The sequence below is a fragment of the Neodiprion virginianus genome, chromosome 1 (genome assembly GCF_021901495.1).
Source record: "Neodiprion virginianus isolate iyNeoVirg1 chromosome 1, iyNeoVirg1.1, whole genome shotgun sequence".
Classification (NCBI taxonomy): Eukaryota; Metazoa; Arthropoda; class Insecta; order Hymenoptera; family Diprionidae; genus Neodiprion; species Neodiprion virginianus.
In genome coordinates, this window is record NC_060877.1 from 26,638,801 (window position 1) to 26,658,820 (window position 20,020).

The 20,020-nt window shown below is 43.5% G+C and overlaps 1 protein-coding gene across 6 annotated transcripts in view; it reads left to right on the forward strand.

Moving 5' to 3' along the window:
- Positions 1-20,020, forward strand: part of LOC124305915 (uncharacterized) — a 119,457-nt gene that overhangs the window by 30,356 nt on the left and 69,081 nt on the right. The window contains exon 2 of one of the 6 annotated variants that reach the window (XM_046765945.1): positions 7,615-7,681. The exons of 4 other annotated variants lie outside the window; for them this stretch is intronic. The gene's annotated coding sequence lies outside the window, so the exon portion shown is untranslated. The remainder of the gene's footprint in view (positions 1-7,614; positions 7,682-20,020) is intronic. One more of the 6 variants, XM_046765928.1, reaches the window with a different exon arrangement.

Here is a 20,020-nt window from a genome sequence, read left to right on the forward strand (position 1 = left end):
CATTGCAAATTGTTATGCATATTATTACACACATTGTAAGCGCGGTTGAACGGCTTTGTTGAATCCATAATCATATCGTGTCATACAGGCGAATGGGTCGGGTTCGATGATTCGGCACTAAATCTCGGGGTATAAAACGCATCAGAAGTAAATTTGAATGTTGAACCTGCATCGCACGAGACACTTATACCATAACCGGCAGCACCGCCCCGTCACCTTTGTCGTTTGAGGTTTCAAAGGCGTTACGTAATCGGCTAGGGTCCCGTTCGCAGGTCAATATGACACACTTTCACATATCTAAAATAATAATAATGATAAATCAGTGTAACGCGGTGCGCGCAGAGAGACACTCAAGATCAACCAGCCGAACCGTTCCTCCGTCTACGTATCACAAAGCCTTGCGTCGCGTCGTCGGCCAGGGAAGCGAATTACGAGCGGTCAAACGAACGGGAATCTCCGAAATACCGGCCTCGCACGTTGAACATTGGCTGAATCATCGAAGGGGTAAGAATGGAAGAACGAACACGATGAAAAGCCTCCGTGTTGTGGCGTCGGATAACCCGGCAGCTATAAGTTTCTAATGTTATACTTACATACAGTAGCGCGTCGTTCGATGCCGCGTATAAATCGATGACGGAAAACGCGCTCCAAAGAATGACGAGAAAATAACGATCACGGCCACGACACAAATCTGCTGCATCTAACGCTCGTGTATCTCGATAGTCATTAGCCACGGTTACGTACGCGACCGATAATGGCTAATGTCACACCGTGCGTCCGCGTTTTCTGCCGACTGCAGTAACAGCAGCAAGAATATTGCGTTCACTGTCGAGGCTACACATGTATGGCGTATACATGCGGTATCCGGCGCGTAACCCTCTGATCGGCAATAGCACGTGCCAATAACAATATTCCATCGTACGTATACCAGACGTATATTCAATTGTATCGGTTATCCAACGCCAGATAGATTAACGCTCCAGTTGCCGAGAAATGTCAACCGCATTCTCCGCGTAAATCTGACAAGAGGGCACAACGCATACCTAGGTAAGACGGTATTAAATATTATAATAACCGGGAACTGGTGGGGCGTGTCCGCCATACACGATCCAGTCTCTGCTGCGCTATCATTATTGCGATTTGTCAGTGAATTTTTATTATCTTTTTTCTAGCCGTGCAGATATCTCGATTTATCCTGCTTCATTACCCTATCGCCCGGATGAAATTAATTAATTATCTTGAATGTATGTAATAATTATCGTCCCGCAGCGTACTGCATCAACCGTATAGTTGATGTCAATGCGAACGAGCCGAGAATTATTACCCGGGTTCTGTATTTTAACTTATGAATCTCTCGGGACGCATGGACTTTACTACAGCCAAGGGCGCGCGTATGAATAGCGATTAATATAGTCAACTGTGTGGTGGAATTATCGCTGTCCGGTGTTCCCTTGGATTATTCTCACGTGACAATTTGACGAGGCTTTATATGCGGAGTATCGTTGATATAACTACGTGGAGATATTGTAACGGATCGTCGCAAGGGAAAATTAATAATTCATGTAACATATCTTGGAATTTATAACGACAGGCGTGTGTATTGCGTGCCGGGAAGACGTACAAGTTACGTTTTCACTTGATATTATATGCAACCGATGTACGAGAAGAATTCTTCGCTAGTCTCCATTTGTACTCGTCCTTTCGGTTTACCGATGCGACGGTATTACGCGATATAAGGCAGGTTCTAGGCGATGAACATGTTCAAATAAACGTTCGTATTATAGCCCGTAACGATTCCTCCGCGGGTCTTGTTTTAATTTAAAAATGATCGCCGCGTGGCGTGAAAATTTAATCACGATTCGATTCAATGTAAGGGTATATAAGTATATAGCCGATAAATATCCGGCTGCAAGTGTAATAATACCTTGGAAAGTATACACCGTCAATTCAAATTACGAGAACGATCGGTCAGAATTACATCCTGCGCTGTTACATGTGTGTAAAGAGAAAAATATCTCGAGAACTCGAACTAATTCATGAATATATAACAATAATTTACTAGCATGCACAATCCACACGAGAGGCCCCGAGAGATCCCGAGATCCCGATCGTTGTTCATACGCGGATTCTTGAAATTACTACGTATAGTACTGGATCACGTATTACAATTATCTGCGCGGGATCAGATTCTGAGAGCGTGAATAATAAACGTTGTTTATTCGTCGCTCGATCAGAAAAGTGGTTTTAGTTGTAAACGGGCATGCTCGTGTATCAAACACGAAAATTGTTTCGAGAATTGATTCGATTGAACGCGGAGTGCCTCGAGGGTATCGATAAGTGCGCGACACTGGCGCCAGGCTGTTGAGATCGTTCGGGATGCGTGTAATCCGTAATTTATCGAAGAATACGGTTACCGATCGTTTCTCGGGCGAAACGACCGCGAATAATCGGGACGCGAGCCCCTTTATATTATATCCTACCTAAACGCGTGAATCCACGTACAAACTACATCGGTATTTGCCTTGGAGTGTGTTTCCGTGCGCTCCAGCAGCACCAGCAGCCTCTATCGCTACGCGAGCTCGCGGTAATGATCGTTGTTACTTAACAGGTCTCAGACCCAGCAGCCAGCAACCACCACCACCACCACCGGCATCGGCCAGGAGAACGAACTCGTGACCAATTTTACTCTCTCCACACTTCTTCTCATCCATTTCTAGTACCTACGGTACAGCGTGTCTAGACCACACATATCTAGGTCCCTCCACTACTGCCTCCTCTCGGTGTAACACACTTATCCTCTGGACTGTCGGGACCGTCGATTTTATGACCACATTTCAGCAAGTGCGAGGAATTGCAGCCATACGTGCGTTAATTAAAGTCAGATTTAAACTTGGGCATGAAGAGTGGTGTTGATAATTTGAATTCACTCGATACCTTATCTGATATCATCATACGACGTCTCGAGGTCAAATTGTTTTTTAATTTAAAAAACATTTAATCCCTGAACAATGTCTGGGGATACGATGATTTTTTACAACTCATACCTTTGAATTCCTGACGTACCTTGTCATCTTGCTCACTGAAATGTCAAAGGTAATCTATTGGGAAACAGACCTTTTGCACGCTTGTCACGCAGTTATCCCTGGATGTAATACGTGGGGCCGAATTTGCAGTGTCATCGAGGATGAAAGAATGTCAACTTCCACTGGCACGGAAGAAGAGCCCTTCACCCATCCAATTTCATTGTCATAGTAAAAAAATAGGGAAGTATTGTACGAGCGTGTAACGATCGTGTGGAGTTGGTCTGCGTCGACGGAAGTGGGTCACGTTGAGTGGTAGACGCTAGAACGTGGTTCACTTTTCGCACGGATCTGATAGAGCGAGTACAGGGAGAAAGTAATTGGCAACATGGCGATACTTCCGCTACGTGAAATTCAAGGTTGCGCTTCCATGCAACCGTCACGGTAGAGAATTTTTATTACCCTCGTGGTAATTCGGACAAGCAAACACGTGAGCTTGAAGCTCTGTACACGCTATTATTTATGGAGTTTACTTTTGTTCGACCATGCCGTTTTCATCTGAAAGCATCACGCTTTTAGCTCGACCCACATAGGCGTTTTGAACCGTTATATTAGACGGTGAATGGAAAATTGCCTGGGAAAAGATTCAAACTCTTTTTCATTAAATGTAGGAGAATGGCAGGACGAATCATTGGGAGAGGAATTTCTGAACGGTTAATTGCAGTTAACGAATCATCGGAAAGTACTTTCACTCTCTTACACTCGATTATGAAATTTTTCGAAAAGAACTTATCATAGAAAATCCGAATGGGAAAAATTTCTGCAATTCTTCACGTGTGCGTGAATTAGCAGAGTATTTAAGAAGAATTTGGTAACATTTTTTCATAACCGCTGATAATGTTAATTGCAAAAGTGATACGTGTTACGTGCTTAGTCTCACTTCACACTCCCCATATTCGTACTTTGACTTTTACCCCTCCAACCTAAGAGACTCTTCATTTCGTTACACTTAAGAATTTTTCGCACATCCTGTGAACACATTACTATCTTATCTTATTCCCAGAACGCAGATCCTCCACTCCACATTCTGCACTGACGCTCCTCTCTACTCATCACGTCGTCACCAAGTTTGAAATAAACAATAGACATCGAACGGGTATTCTATTAATCAAACTCTACTTTCATTCAAGTGTCAACTTTTTTCAACTTCCCGGTTATTCTTAATCTCAGGATCGATACGTATATAATCGAATTTTGCGGTTTTCATTCCATGCAGTGTAGTTAGTTATTATCTTTATTTATCTTATATTATTAGTTATTATCATGGGTGACGTCATACGGTATCTTTATGGTCAGCCTATATTGTCTGCTTCAACTTTGTTCCGATAATGAAAAAAGATGCGCTCAAGTTATTCTTCCCTAAGCTACCAAAATATGGTATTTTCCTATTTATAAATAATTGTAACCCAGCATATTTTTAAGCCTATTGATTTGTACGGTTTAAACCTCATATTTTAAAATCATTAGACCATAAAATGCGAAGCTTTACCGACCCTGACTTAGAAGAAACATCGTGCCCTTGAATACTGGGACAAAAACTGCATCCGTTGAAAAAATTTTGTAATACAGCTTCATAAGGTTTTAGGTTATTGGGTACTTGATTTACAGGAAAGTGAGTGAACCGTCTCGGCGACGTCTTTGCGCGTTTCGGGTCGCCGGGTAATGGGGTTCAGTTATCCGGTCTAGTTGTGCGGAACTTGTGTTTCAGGAAAAGTAATCGGTCAAATACGGTATCGGAAAGATGGAATCGAATTGCGAAGTCAGAAGGCACGCTCATGCGTGCTCCACGGTGTACATGAGAGGCAACGCGAACCGGAAAGGAAGGGTTGGAATAATGGGCGTTGTCATTCACGTTGGCTTGCTCGGATTTCTTTTCACTCTGATCGATTTATCGGTCGATTCATGATTGGATCGACGTTCCGATCGATAAAAAACCTCATGCATGTTACAAAGTCTGCGCTCCGACGCGACGTCAGGGTCGGAGACTGAGGACCTCCCGTTGGGCGAACCACTCAAATGTATCGTATATGGGAGCAGAAAGAGTCGTTGTAATCGGGTTCGGGTTATGCCGATCGGAATTTAACGGCCGTGTAGGCGACAGTGAAAGCAGCGCTTACTTAATACCTACATCACCGTACAGCAAAAAGTCACCAACCATACAAACAACAAAGGCTGCAGGCCGGCTCTCAGCCGCGCCATGGCTGCGACTCGATCCGGACCAGTCAAGTTCTGACCTCAAACACATTACGTTTAAGATAGGAATAACCGATAACAATCGAAAGTTGTTTTCCTCGAGGAAATCAAATATAGTAGCCAAGTTTGGTCCGGCGTTGTCCGAACAATGAAGTAACATTTCACGTTGTATCAGTGTGCTTGTTTGATCTACCAAATTGAATTGCTACCTAGTGACTGGGGCGGTGTCGATGCGATGATACATTGAAAACTTCAAGGTGCATCCGCTCAGCCTTGACATTAGTACAGTTTGAAGAATTTCTTTCTCTACCTACGCATCGTTGCGTAATGTGAAACTAGACGTTTCACATATTATACGCTTAAAGGTTAGCCGAGTTTTGAGGATATGAAGGATGGTAATCGTATCACTAGCATGATCCTGAGATACGAAGGGCAGGTGAATACGCACTCAACGAGCGTCGAGTCGGGACGAGTCCGGTAGCAAAAAATTTTCGCAAACTTGATCTTATAACTGAAGAGGCTCGCCGTGGAACGCGATTGAAAAGAACAAGTGACAAACGTAAATACTTCTCTCTTAGCAGGGAGGAGAGATGAGTTGGTTGGTAGCCAGCCATCCAGCCAGCCAGGCAAGCGAGCCCAGCCAGCCTTAAGGTTCGTTCATAACTTACGAAGGCTGATCATCGTCCGAGTCGACGTGGCTCTCAGCGGGGACCAACCAGGCCCAAGAGAGACCCGGAGTCCCGGACCCGTAACACTGGTCCAGCTATGAGGCTGAGTAGCCTGACGGTCGCCCCATGTATGGCAGCTTGTTTTATACGGTTGGCGTTGCATCTCGATGCACGCTGAAGCAGGGCCCAGTTCGCAGCCAGTCGACTGCACTTGGTACCAAACACGCGATCCAGAGGCTCGTTTCGATATCTCAAAGCTTCGTCGGTTCTAATAATTTTCCATGTCAGAACGACGTGTCCCTATCCGGGTTTCGTACGTATGTCCGTGCATACAATGCTCCTTGGCGAGTCATCGCACGATACGTCACGGGGGGTTCTTCTTACTCTGGTTGCGCTCCTCGGCGCGTTGAGACGAAAATACGCGGCATCCTTTCGTCTATGCTGCAGGCGCCAGGAGGAGTAAACTGCATTTTGTTCCTTCTCGGTAGTCTGTACCGCATGCAGTCGCTCAGCCTTGTTCAAATCACGTTGCCGAGCTGGTCAGTTTGAAAGTAGAAAATTCCAGACGGACTGCGTTACTTTGTCCTTGTGGGCTTGGCGCGTTTCCAGTCTCCTCCGCGTCCACAAAAATGCATTACTTTCCACGTAAGCAATCATGACTGCTCGTTCTCTCTCGTAAATTTAAAAACTCTAGCCTCTTCGCAGCATCACCGGCAGTAGCACTCTCTCTCTCTCCCTCGCATAGCGCCGTTGACGTTTATATCACTACCATAAACCATTCGGTATGCAAGCTGGACAGCTGACAGCCACGGCTTTATACCATTATAATTAGGATGTGCCAGTTGGTATGACTGTTGGAACTTGCAGCTTCTGTCTAGCTGGGTTTCCTTGTTAGTTGCGTACCGCTAGGTTTATGACTGAAACTCAATCAGAGGCGAGATACTCTCTTCTTACACACCTTTGAAAGTCCTTTCGACGATTTCTCTCTCATTCTCTGCCTCGACGCAGGGGCTTCTCCTTTGGCATGCCTGGATTTGCCAGTAATGGCATTCCTCTACGAGGTCCAGGTCCGCACCCTGACCTTACCGGCCATATCAGGCTGCTCCCGGCCGTCGTTCGGTTTTTTTCATACTCGTTATGTCCTTAGTTTGTCACTCTTTGGCGCGTAAGCCGCATACCTGATACCGTAATTGTTATACGGGACAGATGAAACACCCTGCCAAGAAAACCTACGTGTGGAATACGCGGCTGACAGTGAACCGATTCAACCTTTAATACGTTCTGTCAGTCCGTATCTTTCCTACACTCGACGAAGGTGAAGGTGAAAATAAGTACAGTGACAAGAGTTTCAGAGATCGATCATTATTACTGCTACACGACGCGCGATTAACTTTCATCGGTTATTCCATTATCATTCAAATAATCGTTCCAATAGTCGAGATATTCGTATTACACAAGCATAAAATAACTCGGTTTGTTACAGCGCACAGTACGTGACGCATCGCGTTGGCCTTAATTGATCAAGGCATTCGACTCCGTGGTACAAAAAATATTTCAAAGTCTCTTTACAGGCTTATTGTTAGTTAATGATGATAACCCAGTAATAACGATTTGCGATACATGTAATATTACGTGTCCCTGGCTACATATAACGTGTGTTTCTCTTTTTGCAGGTAAGCAGAACTGCTCGAACTTTTTGGGTCCACCTATACAATATCGAAGGTGAGGCGAGGGCTATGCGTGAGTAGAAATCGAATAAACACTCCGTCGAATGTTTCACGTCATTCCTTTAAAGCGTAACGAATTTATACAGCGTGACTTAAGACCGCCGAACGATTTTGTTCATATTCTATTCCCGGACTATCGAAACGATGCGATCGGAATTTGGTGCTTCTCATTCCGTAACTCTTCGTGTATAGGATATATACCCGTCCAACTTCAGCAGCTACGGGATGAGCTATAGATCTCTCGTGTAGATATTCCTCGTTAACTCAACAAATAAATCATTATTCCCGGCTACCGTACACCCGCGGGTTCGATCAGTGCAGAATGTACTGCGAATCTAGCCGCGGTTACGTATCGCAATACGCGTAGAACCAAACGGAGGAAGAGGGTGAACCGTTCAAGGTGAAGCGGCAAATAGGCTCCGCAGTGATTATTAATCGAGCCAAGGTTTTTCATCGTGTCTTGTTCTCTCTCTCTCTCTCTCTCTCTCTCTCCCTCTTTCACTTACATCTTGCTCCGGGTTATGCAATAAATAATCACAGTTGCAATTAAAATAATTCTTAACAACCCATCATAGAGTAAATGATAAAAATCATTCCACGTAGGTATATGTAAGTGTAACGAACCTTGAACCAGTCGTCAGTAAGGGTTGCCAAGGCGCCTGCGGTTCAGAAAACTTTGAAACCTTGGATCCTGCGACAAGTAAAATCCATCGGTCAGCCTCTCGGCGTTTTTTCTGATGCTTCTTCACCTGATCGAGGAGTCGGAGTCTCGAAGGACGAGCGAGATCGCGTCATCTTCGGCGCTAGTTACTCTGGCGAAAGAGATGGTCCACGTGGCATTGGACGAAACGTGTTTGCTTCACTATCTCGCATAAATATAATCGTCATCCTTGTTCTATGCGTATACACCCAAGCATCCTCGGCAGTGACGTCACGGCGACAGGACCGACAAGGATGCGACCGAGTTCAATAGCGGAGTGAATTATTTGCGGTGCTGTATTGTCGGCTCGCATTGCAGACTGCAGTCAACCCTCTGCCCGCGTACGTATTCCAATTCACCCGGAAATGAAAGGACTCGTCGTGACGTCGTCGCACGACTCGGTGCAAAATCAATAATGAGCGATTTTTCACCCGTATTAATGCGTCAGCGGCCTCGAACATGTACAAGCCACGATTTGAATGTACCCCTTGACCTTCCAAAATCCGCAATGATGATCATTCAGGCATAATTTATACATGTATTCCGCGAAATAATTATTTTGCAAGATTAGCCCGACGCGACGCTTACAGCTTTGCTCAGCAATACGACAAAACCGAGTTTTAATTGCTCAATGAAGTACGCTGACGGTGCACAGATCGTCATTGCGACTCTTCGGTATGTCATGGCAATAATTGCAACTTGGCTTGTTTTGAGAAATATGACCTGATTACTCGCGATTCGTTATACATACATATATATATATAATTATATGAGAGCTTAAGAGCGTTGTTTATTTTAAACATGCATACGTGTGCTCGTTAAAACAAGATTGTACACACACTTGCTTGTGGACGTAGTTTTTTAGACTATCTGTTGAAGGATCCGGCGGGTTATACGAGAGAAATCTGGATTCACAGAATATTTACGGCACAGTTAAAACGTTGAGATGTTTGGTGAGAATCTTGCGCTGAAATATTTGATTTAAAGGCACACTGGATGTAGAGGCTGCTAACCGAACTACTCTGGCCGTAGCTCGAACATTGATAATTATAATCCAACGTCGTCAACTTTTTACCGTTTCTGTTATATTTGCTATTTATTTTCATCCGTATTTTTCTTCTCTTCATTCATTTTTGTATACGGAAAATAGAGTATATACACACATATACATATATATGGGTATATTTTTTTTCCAGCATAAAATGTTTGAAGCGTGTAACATTGGTATAATTGCGGCTGAGGTCCGCCTTCGTTTTTGCTCAATGAGATCATCTTCGTTGCTCTTTCCGTCGTATTTCTTTCGTCCATTTTCTATTTCTTTTTGCTTTCTGTCCACCTTCACCAACTGATTTTTTTTTAGGACCGCGTTATCGATGCGATCAATTATAGAAATCATACATGCATACATGCGTACATACATTCACACATACATACTTGTATTGTGATGTCATCGTTATAACAAAGCAAAAACTTTTGTTCGTACCCTGTACAGTTTTGGTCAAATATCGGATCACCCGCTCAATATTACGTGTGGTTAATTAAGGCGAAACAAGCATTGTGAATTCAAGAATGAGGGAGATATCGCGGACAAAAAATCAATCAATAATTTTAAACCTAAGTGCTCCAAGTGCAGAGCGAGTTAATTATTTTAAATCACTTCCCGCGACGCTATATATACATATACTCGTATATATATATGTGTGTGTGTGTATGCATGAGCAAAAATTGCAAAGCAAGATTATTTTGAGGGTATTTAAGCTTTTTGCCTCAGACGATCTGATCGCTACAGACCGACGGCTTGTAATAATGCGAGGCCTTGTAGACGATGATGGGTTTTTTTTTTGTAAAAAACCGTAAAAATAAGAAAAAATTTCGAGAAATACGAAACGCGTTGAATCGCTCTCGCAGTTCCAACTGTATCTCGAATTTACACGGAGGCATTCTCGTATCGACGGCCATGCACTCAACTTGACCATCGTGCGCGGGTACCTATAATACCAGAGTTACCAGAGAGGTATCACTAGCGATAATCCTTCCGGATTCTGATTGTCGCCTTGTCCGTTTTGTAAACAAAGAAAAGGTTTTAGAGGAGAATGTGCAGGTAAGGTTACCGAGGTAAAAATACATCGCTTATACGTATGTATGCTAATCGGTTCCGGTAAACGAATAAGGCAACTCACACCCGGCACGTTTCGTTCGGGATTGACACAAAGGTTATGTCAGTTGAGTAAGTGGTACCTACTATTCCCCTTGATATCAGCGTAATGGCTTTAAATAGATATCCGCACAGTCTCGTAAACTTATTTACCTATTTGGAACAGTGCGGAGTCCAACGCTGCACGGACACCTAAGGTAAGTGTATCAGTTATTTGCACGTTTAGACCCAATTATTGATCCTTTTATTTTAGAAAATTACAAATTCACGGCACAAATGGTGAATTTCTCGATGGCTACAACCAATCGCTAGATGATTGGACACTACAAATTAATTTTTTGGTCATTTTAGAACTAAGGATCAAACGAATCATTCATTGGGACAGGGTGAATAACTGGTACACTTATCTTGGTTTTGCCTTGCTTTTGTTACTTTTTGTGTTTTTCCCCCGAGATGGGGGCGAGCTTACGCTTTGTCAATTTATTCGAATTTCTTAAGTTTCTAATTTACATTGATCAGTCGTCGCGACCAGCATCCTATGTTTACGAATACCTATAAAAATCTTTCGAAAACATCGAAATATCAGATCGCTTTCTTTTCTCGGATCCGTTTGATGTGCGTGTATATTTTTTCCTGTTTCGTTAGTTTATTTGTTTATTCATTTTTAATTTTTGCCATATATTTACCTATCGGGAACCGTTTCGCCGATTTCATTCCGATTATGAGGTTGTTTTTGAACAAGTTGTCTTTCTCGCGAAACTGGCTTGGCTTTCTAACAAGATTGCGGAAATGCATAATGTATACGTACATAATAAAACTTTCAAAATATATACGATGGGAAGGTTTTCTTATCTGGCTCTTTTTTTTTCGCATATAATGGCATCGATTTTGCCAGATTTTTTTACTTTTTTTTTTTTTATCAACCAGGCACTCGAGTCGGTCAAAACTGTGTTTATTCGTGAATCAAATTTTAGGTTTTCAATTTGTTTTAACAAGCTCAAGATCGAACGATAAATAGGCGCTATCTGATATATCCTCTACCGTTTTCTTTTTTATATTATGGCTCTTATTATATGACGTGTCGCCTTGCTGGAGCAGCCAGGTCAGAGAGAAAAAGTAACAAACAAATAAACATATAAATGAATAAATAAAATAAAAATAAAAATACAAGATCTAGTCGATGTTCGCGCATAGACGTGGACAGGCGACCAAAGCTGTGCCGCCCGGATGAATAAAACTGGATTTTAACGGTCCCCTCGAGTCGCTGAAGCCACCGCTACTAACCTCAAACCTAATTTGTATTCCTCGGCCAAGCACCGGTTAGGGAGAAATCGAAAATGTCAGTGCGCGCTGAACTTGGCCGCGAAGCCTACATCGCGTTTTGAGGCCTCGGCTTGACCGGTCTTCGAATGACTCTTCGCATTGCCTCGCCGTGCAGCATCGCGTCGTTTCAATGTGCAGCCGATTTTTCGTCGACCGGTTTTTACTTACATCTTTCTTTCTTTATCCCCTCCTTATTCGGCCGACACTTAATTGTCGAATTAATTTATTTCGACCAGGTTCTTTCTCGCTAATTGTCTACCCTACCTGCAATGTCAAACGGTAATTAAGATTTACTGTGCCGAAGCGATCGCTTTCGTCGAGTGAAACTTTACGCGGGATTTTACAAGCTCGTCTCGTTTTCAGCATCTTATTGGGAATCGGGCTCGATTTGAAATCGATATGAGACCCGCAATTTTCCGTTGTTTGTCTCTCACTGTCATTCTTTAAACAAATTTTGATTTAAAAAAAGAACTCAGCTTCTGAAAAGAAGCACATCTCTTGCGAATGGTAGATCATGAATGCTGGCTCAGTTTCCGAAACGAATTTGAATACATCGAATTGGTGACTCCGTACAATTGCCTGTACGAAAGTTTTGCCGGACGGGCACGTGTTGAACTTTGCTTTTAGCAAACCGCATTAGCTAAACTGTAATTGTAAAATAAACGTAGTCTCGTTTCGTATATACTAGCGAATCCAGAATTTCAAATCCTGTTGAAAAAGCTTTGCTATAAGAGTGTAACAAAGTTGTTGTAAAATGATTGAGCAATTTCCGAGGCTGCGGTAATATAATTACGGAGCTCCACAGTCGCGTCGCGTAACGAGAGGCTAGAAAAATGAGCGGAAATCGCTCTATTAGTTTTAATATACCGCAAAATGGCGGAATGACACTTTCTTAGTGGCTTATTTGCGATCCGCATCCGTTAGCCCTCGACAACGCTGCGCGGGGCTCGCGTGTATCTTTATGACTCGACGAATAGTCTTTAAGCCCTTATCTTCCTCGGGGATCTTAATATGTCAGCGCGGCGTGGAAGGAGGAAGAAAGGTGCCCTGAACGTAGTTCCCAACCAGGAGTCGTCGCAGCAGGGTACGCAAAGCGACGCTGCAAGCGTCGTTGACGTTGATTTTTTTCCCTATAACCGAGATATAATTCCACCGGTTCCTTGTCCCTCCCTTTCTCTCTCTCTCTCTCTCTCTCTCTGTTTCGCCGGTTATCTTTTAGCCTGTTCTTCCACCGAGTCCGACGGGCCAACGCTTGGACGTCTAACGCTGGCTGCAGAGATCTCGATGTTTCATCTCCGGCAAAACGTGACTCTGTGCATCGCACTGTCCGCTCGAATCTGATACCGCCATTCCCAGACAGAGATACTCTAAGAATGATTCGGACATTCATAACGAGCGGTGGAATGGAATGGTAACGATGCCACGGAAGCTCTTTCCTGCATCTTAACCTCCAGTCACGACGCTCGAGCAACACCTTTGGATCCAATTATGTCAACTATTATCAGCTCACTTAATCGTGACAATTGTTCTATTATTCACGATCCTCTTCGCCCTCTCCATGCTTATATATGTATGTATTAAAGTCGAGGACGAGTAAATTCGAACCTTTCGCCCGAATGGAAAAGCCTGGTCTTTGCATCTGCAGGTGACTAAACTGTTATACGAAAGAAACAGCGGTTTTATACATCTCCGATGAATATCGATTGTGAATGCAACCGATGCGCGTCTGGCAGTAAGTGAAAGAATCCTTTTCACCGTGCTTGAGGATTATCTGCTTGGTTTATATTATGCCTGAAGATTTCTTCCAATCATTCAAAAAGATCCGGTTTTCCGATAATCATAATCAAAATCTTGTTTTAGTATACATGTACTTATATATGCATTGGCATCAACGACGAATGTATAGATTTTTTCTTCTTCTTCCTCTTCCTTCTTACCGTTATTTCTTCACTGACCTTACAAATTTCACACATACAAACACTAGCTCGAGAAAACTCATCGAAGATAACTGTCAATTCGAACAATTTGATCTATTTACTAGAATATTTCCAGGTCAATAGGGCTACTTGTTTTTATTTTTTCATTTCTCTTTTTTTTCTCTTATCATTCATGGTCGTCGAAAAGACTCGAGTGTCTTGTGTCGGGTGTAGATTGTCTCCGGCAACAAACATATTGGGCAATACTATTGCGCGTGGCTAATCGGTTTCTATACTACTATGGGACGATTTAGATTTGTAGTTTAAAGGACTCTGTGGTCAATAAATTATAAGGGATTTAATCAGTTTCGCGGTAAACTCGGTCGACTGAATTTTAACGCTTCGACACCATTACCCCATTACATTTATATAGATCGAGGAAATTATACGAGTACAATCACAGAGTATAGAACTGTTTGGTAAAGTTTCACCGCAAGCTCCTTTAAACCGATGAACGGGCAAAAGGTGTGCCAAGTCAGGTGATGCTTTTTTCGTAATTTTATGGCTACCCTGCGAGCAGCTTTAACGAAGCACGTGTCAAAAGTTGGTGAATGAAATAAATTAAAAAAAAAAAAAACACAAAACGTGCCGCTCCGTTTGGAACAGCAATAAGCTTCCGGGTGTTTGCTAGTCCAGGAGCCAACAATGGATGCGAGGCATTGCCCTGTTTACAGAAGTGCGCAAACGCAGGCAGGTAATGTAAGGTTCCATTGTGGACACCCAGCTGTGTTCTAGCTAATGGATTATTTAACTTTCATCACTCGTCTCCTGGCTTATCAAGCTGATCACTGCGGTGCGCCGGCTACAAATATCCACGTAGAGAAAAAAGAATATACCTACGGTGTTGTACAAAGAAAGCTCGTGTACGTTATACGTCATGCGTATTGTAACTATCGATCATACATGTACATTGTATGCATGCATGTGTGTGTGTGTATGTTCGTCTACTCGCTACATAGAGGCGGAAGAAAAATCGTGATAAGAAATATAAGGCAACTGAGAGGAAACCGGCGTGCGGCGTTTGTACACCATGTAACATCCTCATGCCCATGTACAAATGGTAAATAATGTGAATACCTGCTTACACGTTGTATATGTATAACCACATGTATACATCCGTATGCAATTATACCTACGTATTGTAGGCGTTGGTGGCTCTTGAGGTCGTCGCCTTTACCCGGTGTCAAGTTCATTGTTCAATCTTATAGACGTCTAGAAAAGCTTGCTCACGCACCGTTCGTAAGCCGTAAACTCGCATTTCTAGCGGCTCTCGGTGTTTCAAAGGATTGCGCAAGTTCCCGTAATAGCCCGTCAAATCCCACGTGAAACCAACGCTAAGCGACACGCCGTCTCTTCTAATAGTTAAACAATAAACAAACGGTTGTCGATTAGTCAAGCTCTATAGTCGTTTGCGGGGAGGTTTGTATAGCTTACACGTTAGACACGTGTACTTCACTTGCCAATGAGGAACTGTAGCCTTTTGTACGTCGCTCTGGGTACAGAGATGCACGGTGCAACTTACATCCGTATCCTTAAGCGTAGATGATATCAAGGGTGTATTTGTAATGCTCAAATTCGTGTTGCTACGGGCTTGGTGCGATTGTTTTTAATTCTAATACAATAATGTTTGTATATATATCCGCGATGAAAAACCTCCGGTCAATAACCTGAGCAGGGAAGAGGGAGAAATGGAGGGGTGATGAAACAGTACGTAGATAGAAGAAAGAAAACAATGGCTGTGAGAAAAAAATTTAATTAAGAATAGTTGAAAATAGATCGATCGTAGAGATAGCATCGTAAGTACGTACGTATCTAGGCAGGTTACATAGCGTTGATAATCAGTAAAAACGCGATAAAATTCACTATAATTCAAGTCTGGCCGAGTTAAGTTATCGTGTATGACGATGTGTTATTCTTAAATTTAACCATGTTTTTATATCTATGTTTTGAAATCGCCCATTTAATACATAATTGTGATTATACAATTATTGGGTAATATAAAATGTACGTTAAGAATAAACAAAAAAACGTTAATTTCTACATAACAATATTCTGCCAAATGAATACTGGATAGGTATAGTAAAATTGACACGCAATAGACGGGATTACTTACGGATTTTTGTACATTACCGATCGTCATTAACTCAATGCTAAATGGTAACATTAGTACCAAGCAGTTTAACTAATTAAAACTCGCATTTTCTGTAGCTGGTGCACGGACGATATTAATATACGTGATGAGTGTTGGGTTTGCTGCACGAGCAAAGAGTTCAAGGCACACATATTCGTGCCAATGGGGATTTTCTTTTTTTTTTTTTTTTTTGTTTTTTCGTTTTGTCCGCTGTGGAATACAGAACGGAGTAAGCGCAGGCAGTTATGCAGTTATAACTGCGCAAGCTATGGTTTGTTAGCGATGAGATATTGCCGGTCGAATCTCATACCTGTACCTACATCGCGTAAATTATGGGTGACTGGTGGATTTGAATTTCGAGGGGTAATGCAATCCCTCTTGAAGCTATCTCGAGAGGTCCGGCTTTGCGAGTACCTACGTGTACGAGTTTCGTGACTGAGGGCCATAATCGCGAAGACTCGAAACATCCACAGTGTTAAACCCGAGAATTACAAACCGCGTTGCGTCGGTAGAATAATACCAGCCTTCGGCTGATCGAATGAGACTTTGTCGGTGTTAACGTTCGTACGGTTGTGTTTCTCCATTTTTGTATCACGTAATAGGTACACGGTACCATGTATAATACGTATGCTGGGGCGAAAAACTGGGGAAATCGTTAAACTCGACGCGGCAAGAGAGTGAAAATAAAACAGAGTCTGGTATTTTATAAAAGGCAATGCAGGCAGGTATTAAATTACGCCGTAGTCGAAAGTTTGAAATAGTTGTTGGTTTGACATTTTCGTACCGTGCTGTTTGCCGGGTTCGCGTGCGCGTACCAAAAGGTATAAAGAGAGTAATTAACCTTCCAAACGAAACGAAACGAAACGAAACGGCACGACGCGACGCAGACAGAAAGCGGGTATTGTAACATATGCATGCCTCGAAAGGTGGAACTCGTATAAATGTGTGCCCAATAGCCAGGCCTCAGCCTCTTTCGATATTACGGAATTTCGCCGATTCACGAAGCGATCGTTGCACAGCCTCATCGTTTTTCGCCGTATTGAAAAGCGGCCGAGTCCCGAATTACGACGCGGCATCAATTAACGGAGAATCGTTAATTTCCTTGAAGTTTACATGACCTAATACTTTTTCTCACTCGTTGCGTCTAAAGTCGTTAGACAGACGTAGGCAATTAGCGATTACTAGTTCAGGATTAGTACGTAACCTACCTTATACTCATCTTCGACATTCACCGATGGTAATATAATATAATTAACGTTAATGACGTACAGACACGGATGCTTTGTCCATCCCTTTCCAAGAAGAACAATCAGTATTGAACACCAGAGACACAAAAAAAAAAAAAAAAAAAAAGAAACAAAAATGCTGCCCGAGGTCTGTGGTGCGATATTGCTCAGCCTGCGCGCACATCGCTAAAACGCATTGGTTGTATCGACGAGTTTATACCCATTTACCAAGTGGTGGTTCTGCGGTCGCGCCGGACGACTTTAACCGTCCGCATGACGTCACTGGTTTATATGCTCATACCTTCGGCATTTTTCGTCCTCTTCCCCATGCACACCGGTTCGCGGATTCCGACGAAGACCTACCCGCACCTCCAACAACGCACATTCCTCGCAGCACGTTCGTCACGTAGCTCGGCAAAGGTCCTGCCCTTCCTCCCCGCGTCTCCTCGTCCTCCTCGTCCTCTTCATCCTCCTCATCCTACGCCGTTCGCGGAGTTCATTAGGGTGACAGGCACACCCCTGAGGCCGCACCCCGGTGTCGCGCCCTTCCATTTTCCTCCTCCTTCACCCAGCCAAGGCTGCACGGCTTTAGTCCTCGCTTTAGGTTTTCCTCGCGGGTGTTTAGTCGTCGCGTCGGGATTGCACGAACCTCGATTATCCCTTACAAGCGCGAGGTAATTTACCCAATGTATCGCGTGTAATTGAATTACGGTACAACTTGACAGCCACGACGTTATTGGCTGATCATCCGTCTCGGATCATCACGGTCTAAGCCTGCGATCTACCGCTGTGATACGAACGGAAACTTCTTGCTTCTAAACACAAATGTATGTATATGTGTAATCTATCAAATTGTGAGAACACTGACTCAACTTTTTCTATCGGAAATAATTTAGCAACGTGACGTTGGAACTAAATGAGATGACTTTGAGCTGCTGGTACACAGCACACGTTATTATACTTAATCATCTGGGAATTGGGTAAATCTGTGGACGAAATCGTGCGTGATTGACGAGCAGTGACACATGTTGTTTTTTAATTGACAATCATATGGGATAGTTTTCGTGTAAAAATTAGATTCATCTTTTATACCATTTCTATCAAAGTGTTGACAGGCAGTGTAGGAAGAATAGGGGAGTTTGTAGACATATTCCTGTACCAACCATCTAGAAAATCAAAATCCTTTAAGCTGGGTTCTCGGGATTCGGCGCATCGGGGTTATTTCACGAAAGACAAAAATAACGTAAAACTCGTTCTGGGTTTTTCCTTCGTGAGTCATTACCGAGTCCGTAGTAGAACGTAGAAGAGGTGCAGGCGTAGCCACCGCGTGATACCGCGGTGAAAGAAATTCACAATTAGATGTGCAAATGGGCCGATTCTAGTTAGCGGTCTCGTTCCATTGACAAATTAAAATTGATTAATTAAACCCGATAGCGTAACGAGCCTGTGGGCGATGCGAGGCGTTTGCGCGCTCGGTAAATTGAAATACTTACACCGTTGTCTTTCATACCCGCTGATGCAACGCGGTTTAATTACACTCGTGCGTCGGACACGTAGATTATACGTGTGTAAAATGCTACGTGACATATTTACGCGGGGGTTTCAATAGGAGGCAAAAAAATGGCACGCACATACGTGCCTCTACAAATCAAGATGGTGGCCTCGGCAGGCCCTTGCAATTCCGAGCATTCTTTAGACCAAAAACTCAACCTCGATGGCACGCATACCTCGAGGCTCGGTGGAGGGAACCTTTGTGTTTGGTGCGTCACTGGGTCACTGTTCCGAGGGCTGAGACATTCCGATTGTGCTCGGGGCCCTTTTTCAACGCACTTCGAAAGGACCGCTCGGTTAATCGTAAGACCCTCTTTACACACGGCGGTTATTTCAGGAACCCCAGATGTCCGAATATCGCCTGCAGTTGCCACCTTGTTACCGGACGACAGACCCCCGGATAATTAGATTTGCGAGATTTGCGCGAGCGAAGGCCGACGTCCCAACGGCGGAATCGTTGACCTTGGATGATATTTTTTTATTTAAAATTTTTTTTTTTCTTTGCCCATTTCGTCGGTCGGACTAACTGCAGAGCCATGCCAGCCAACGAGAACTTCTTCTTCGCGGCTTCTCCGTTGCTGCATGCGGTTTCGGCCCTATGGGCGGTGCTGGCTGGGTCCCAGACAACCCAGCGGCCCATGTTCGTCTGCTTTTTCCGTACCTCAAAGTTAATTTTGTTTATTAGGGTGGCAATTTCAGACCAGGATCACAGCCCTCGAATTCTATTACCTCGCGCCGTGCTTCTTCTCCTTCGTTTCGAACAAGTTTTATTTTGGGCGGATCCTGACTGCAAATCGTTACTAAGAAACAGAGGTGCAGGATCCCCGATTCACTCCACCGCCTGCCTATAGAGATCTCGGACCACGAATCTTCGGTCTGCGCTTCGAAGCTGCACGAGAATTCTTTAAATTGCTGATCAGAAAATAACAATTCTTGCTCGTTTTTTATCTCTTTTCTTTCCGGCCGATTTCTTTTACTCTTTTTCAAACACGCCATTGATTCAAGGTCGATACTTTCACGGGATTCTTTTTCTCCTCACGGTTATTTCACTTTACTTTTCGGCGATGGAAACGCGCGCAAGTATGTCATAATATCGGTGCGGATGTATTGTAACGACGATAGCATCAGAAACCGCCGACGATCGCTAAGTTTGTACTCCTCTAGTCACGTAATTAGCCTTTCTGGCACTTGGACGTTTCAGTATCCATTCGACGAACAAAGTAGAATCTACGACCTGAGACACACGTGTCCCATAAAAAGAAAGGTTCAATTTAGTCCTGCGGTGTGTTG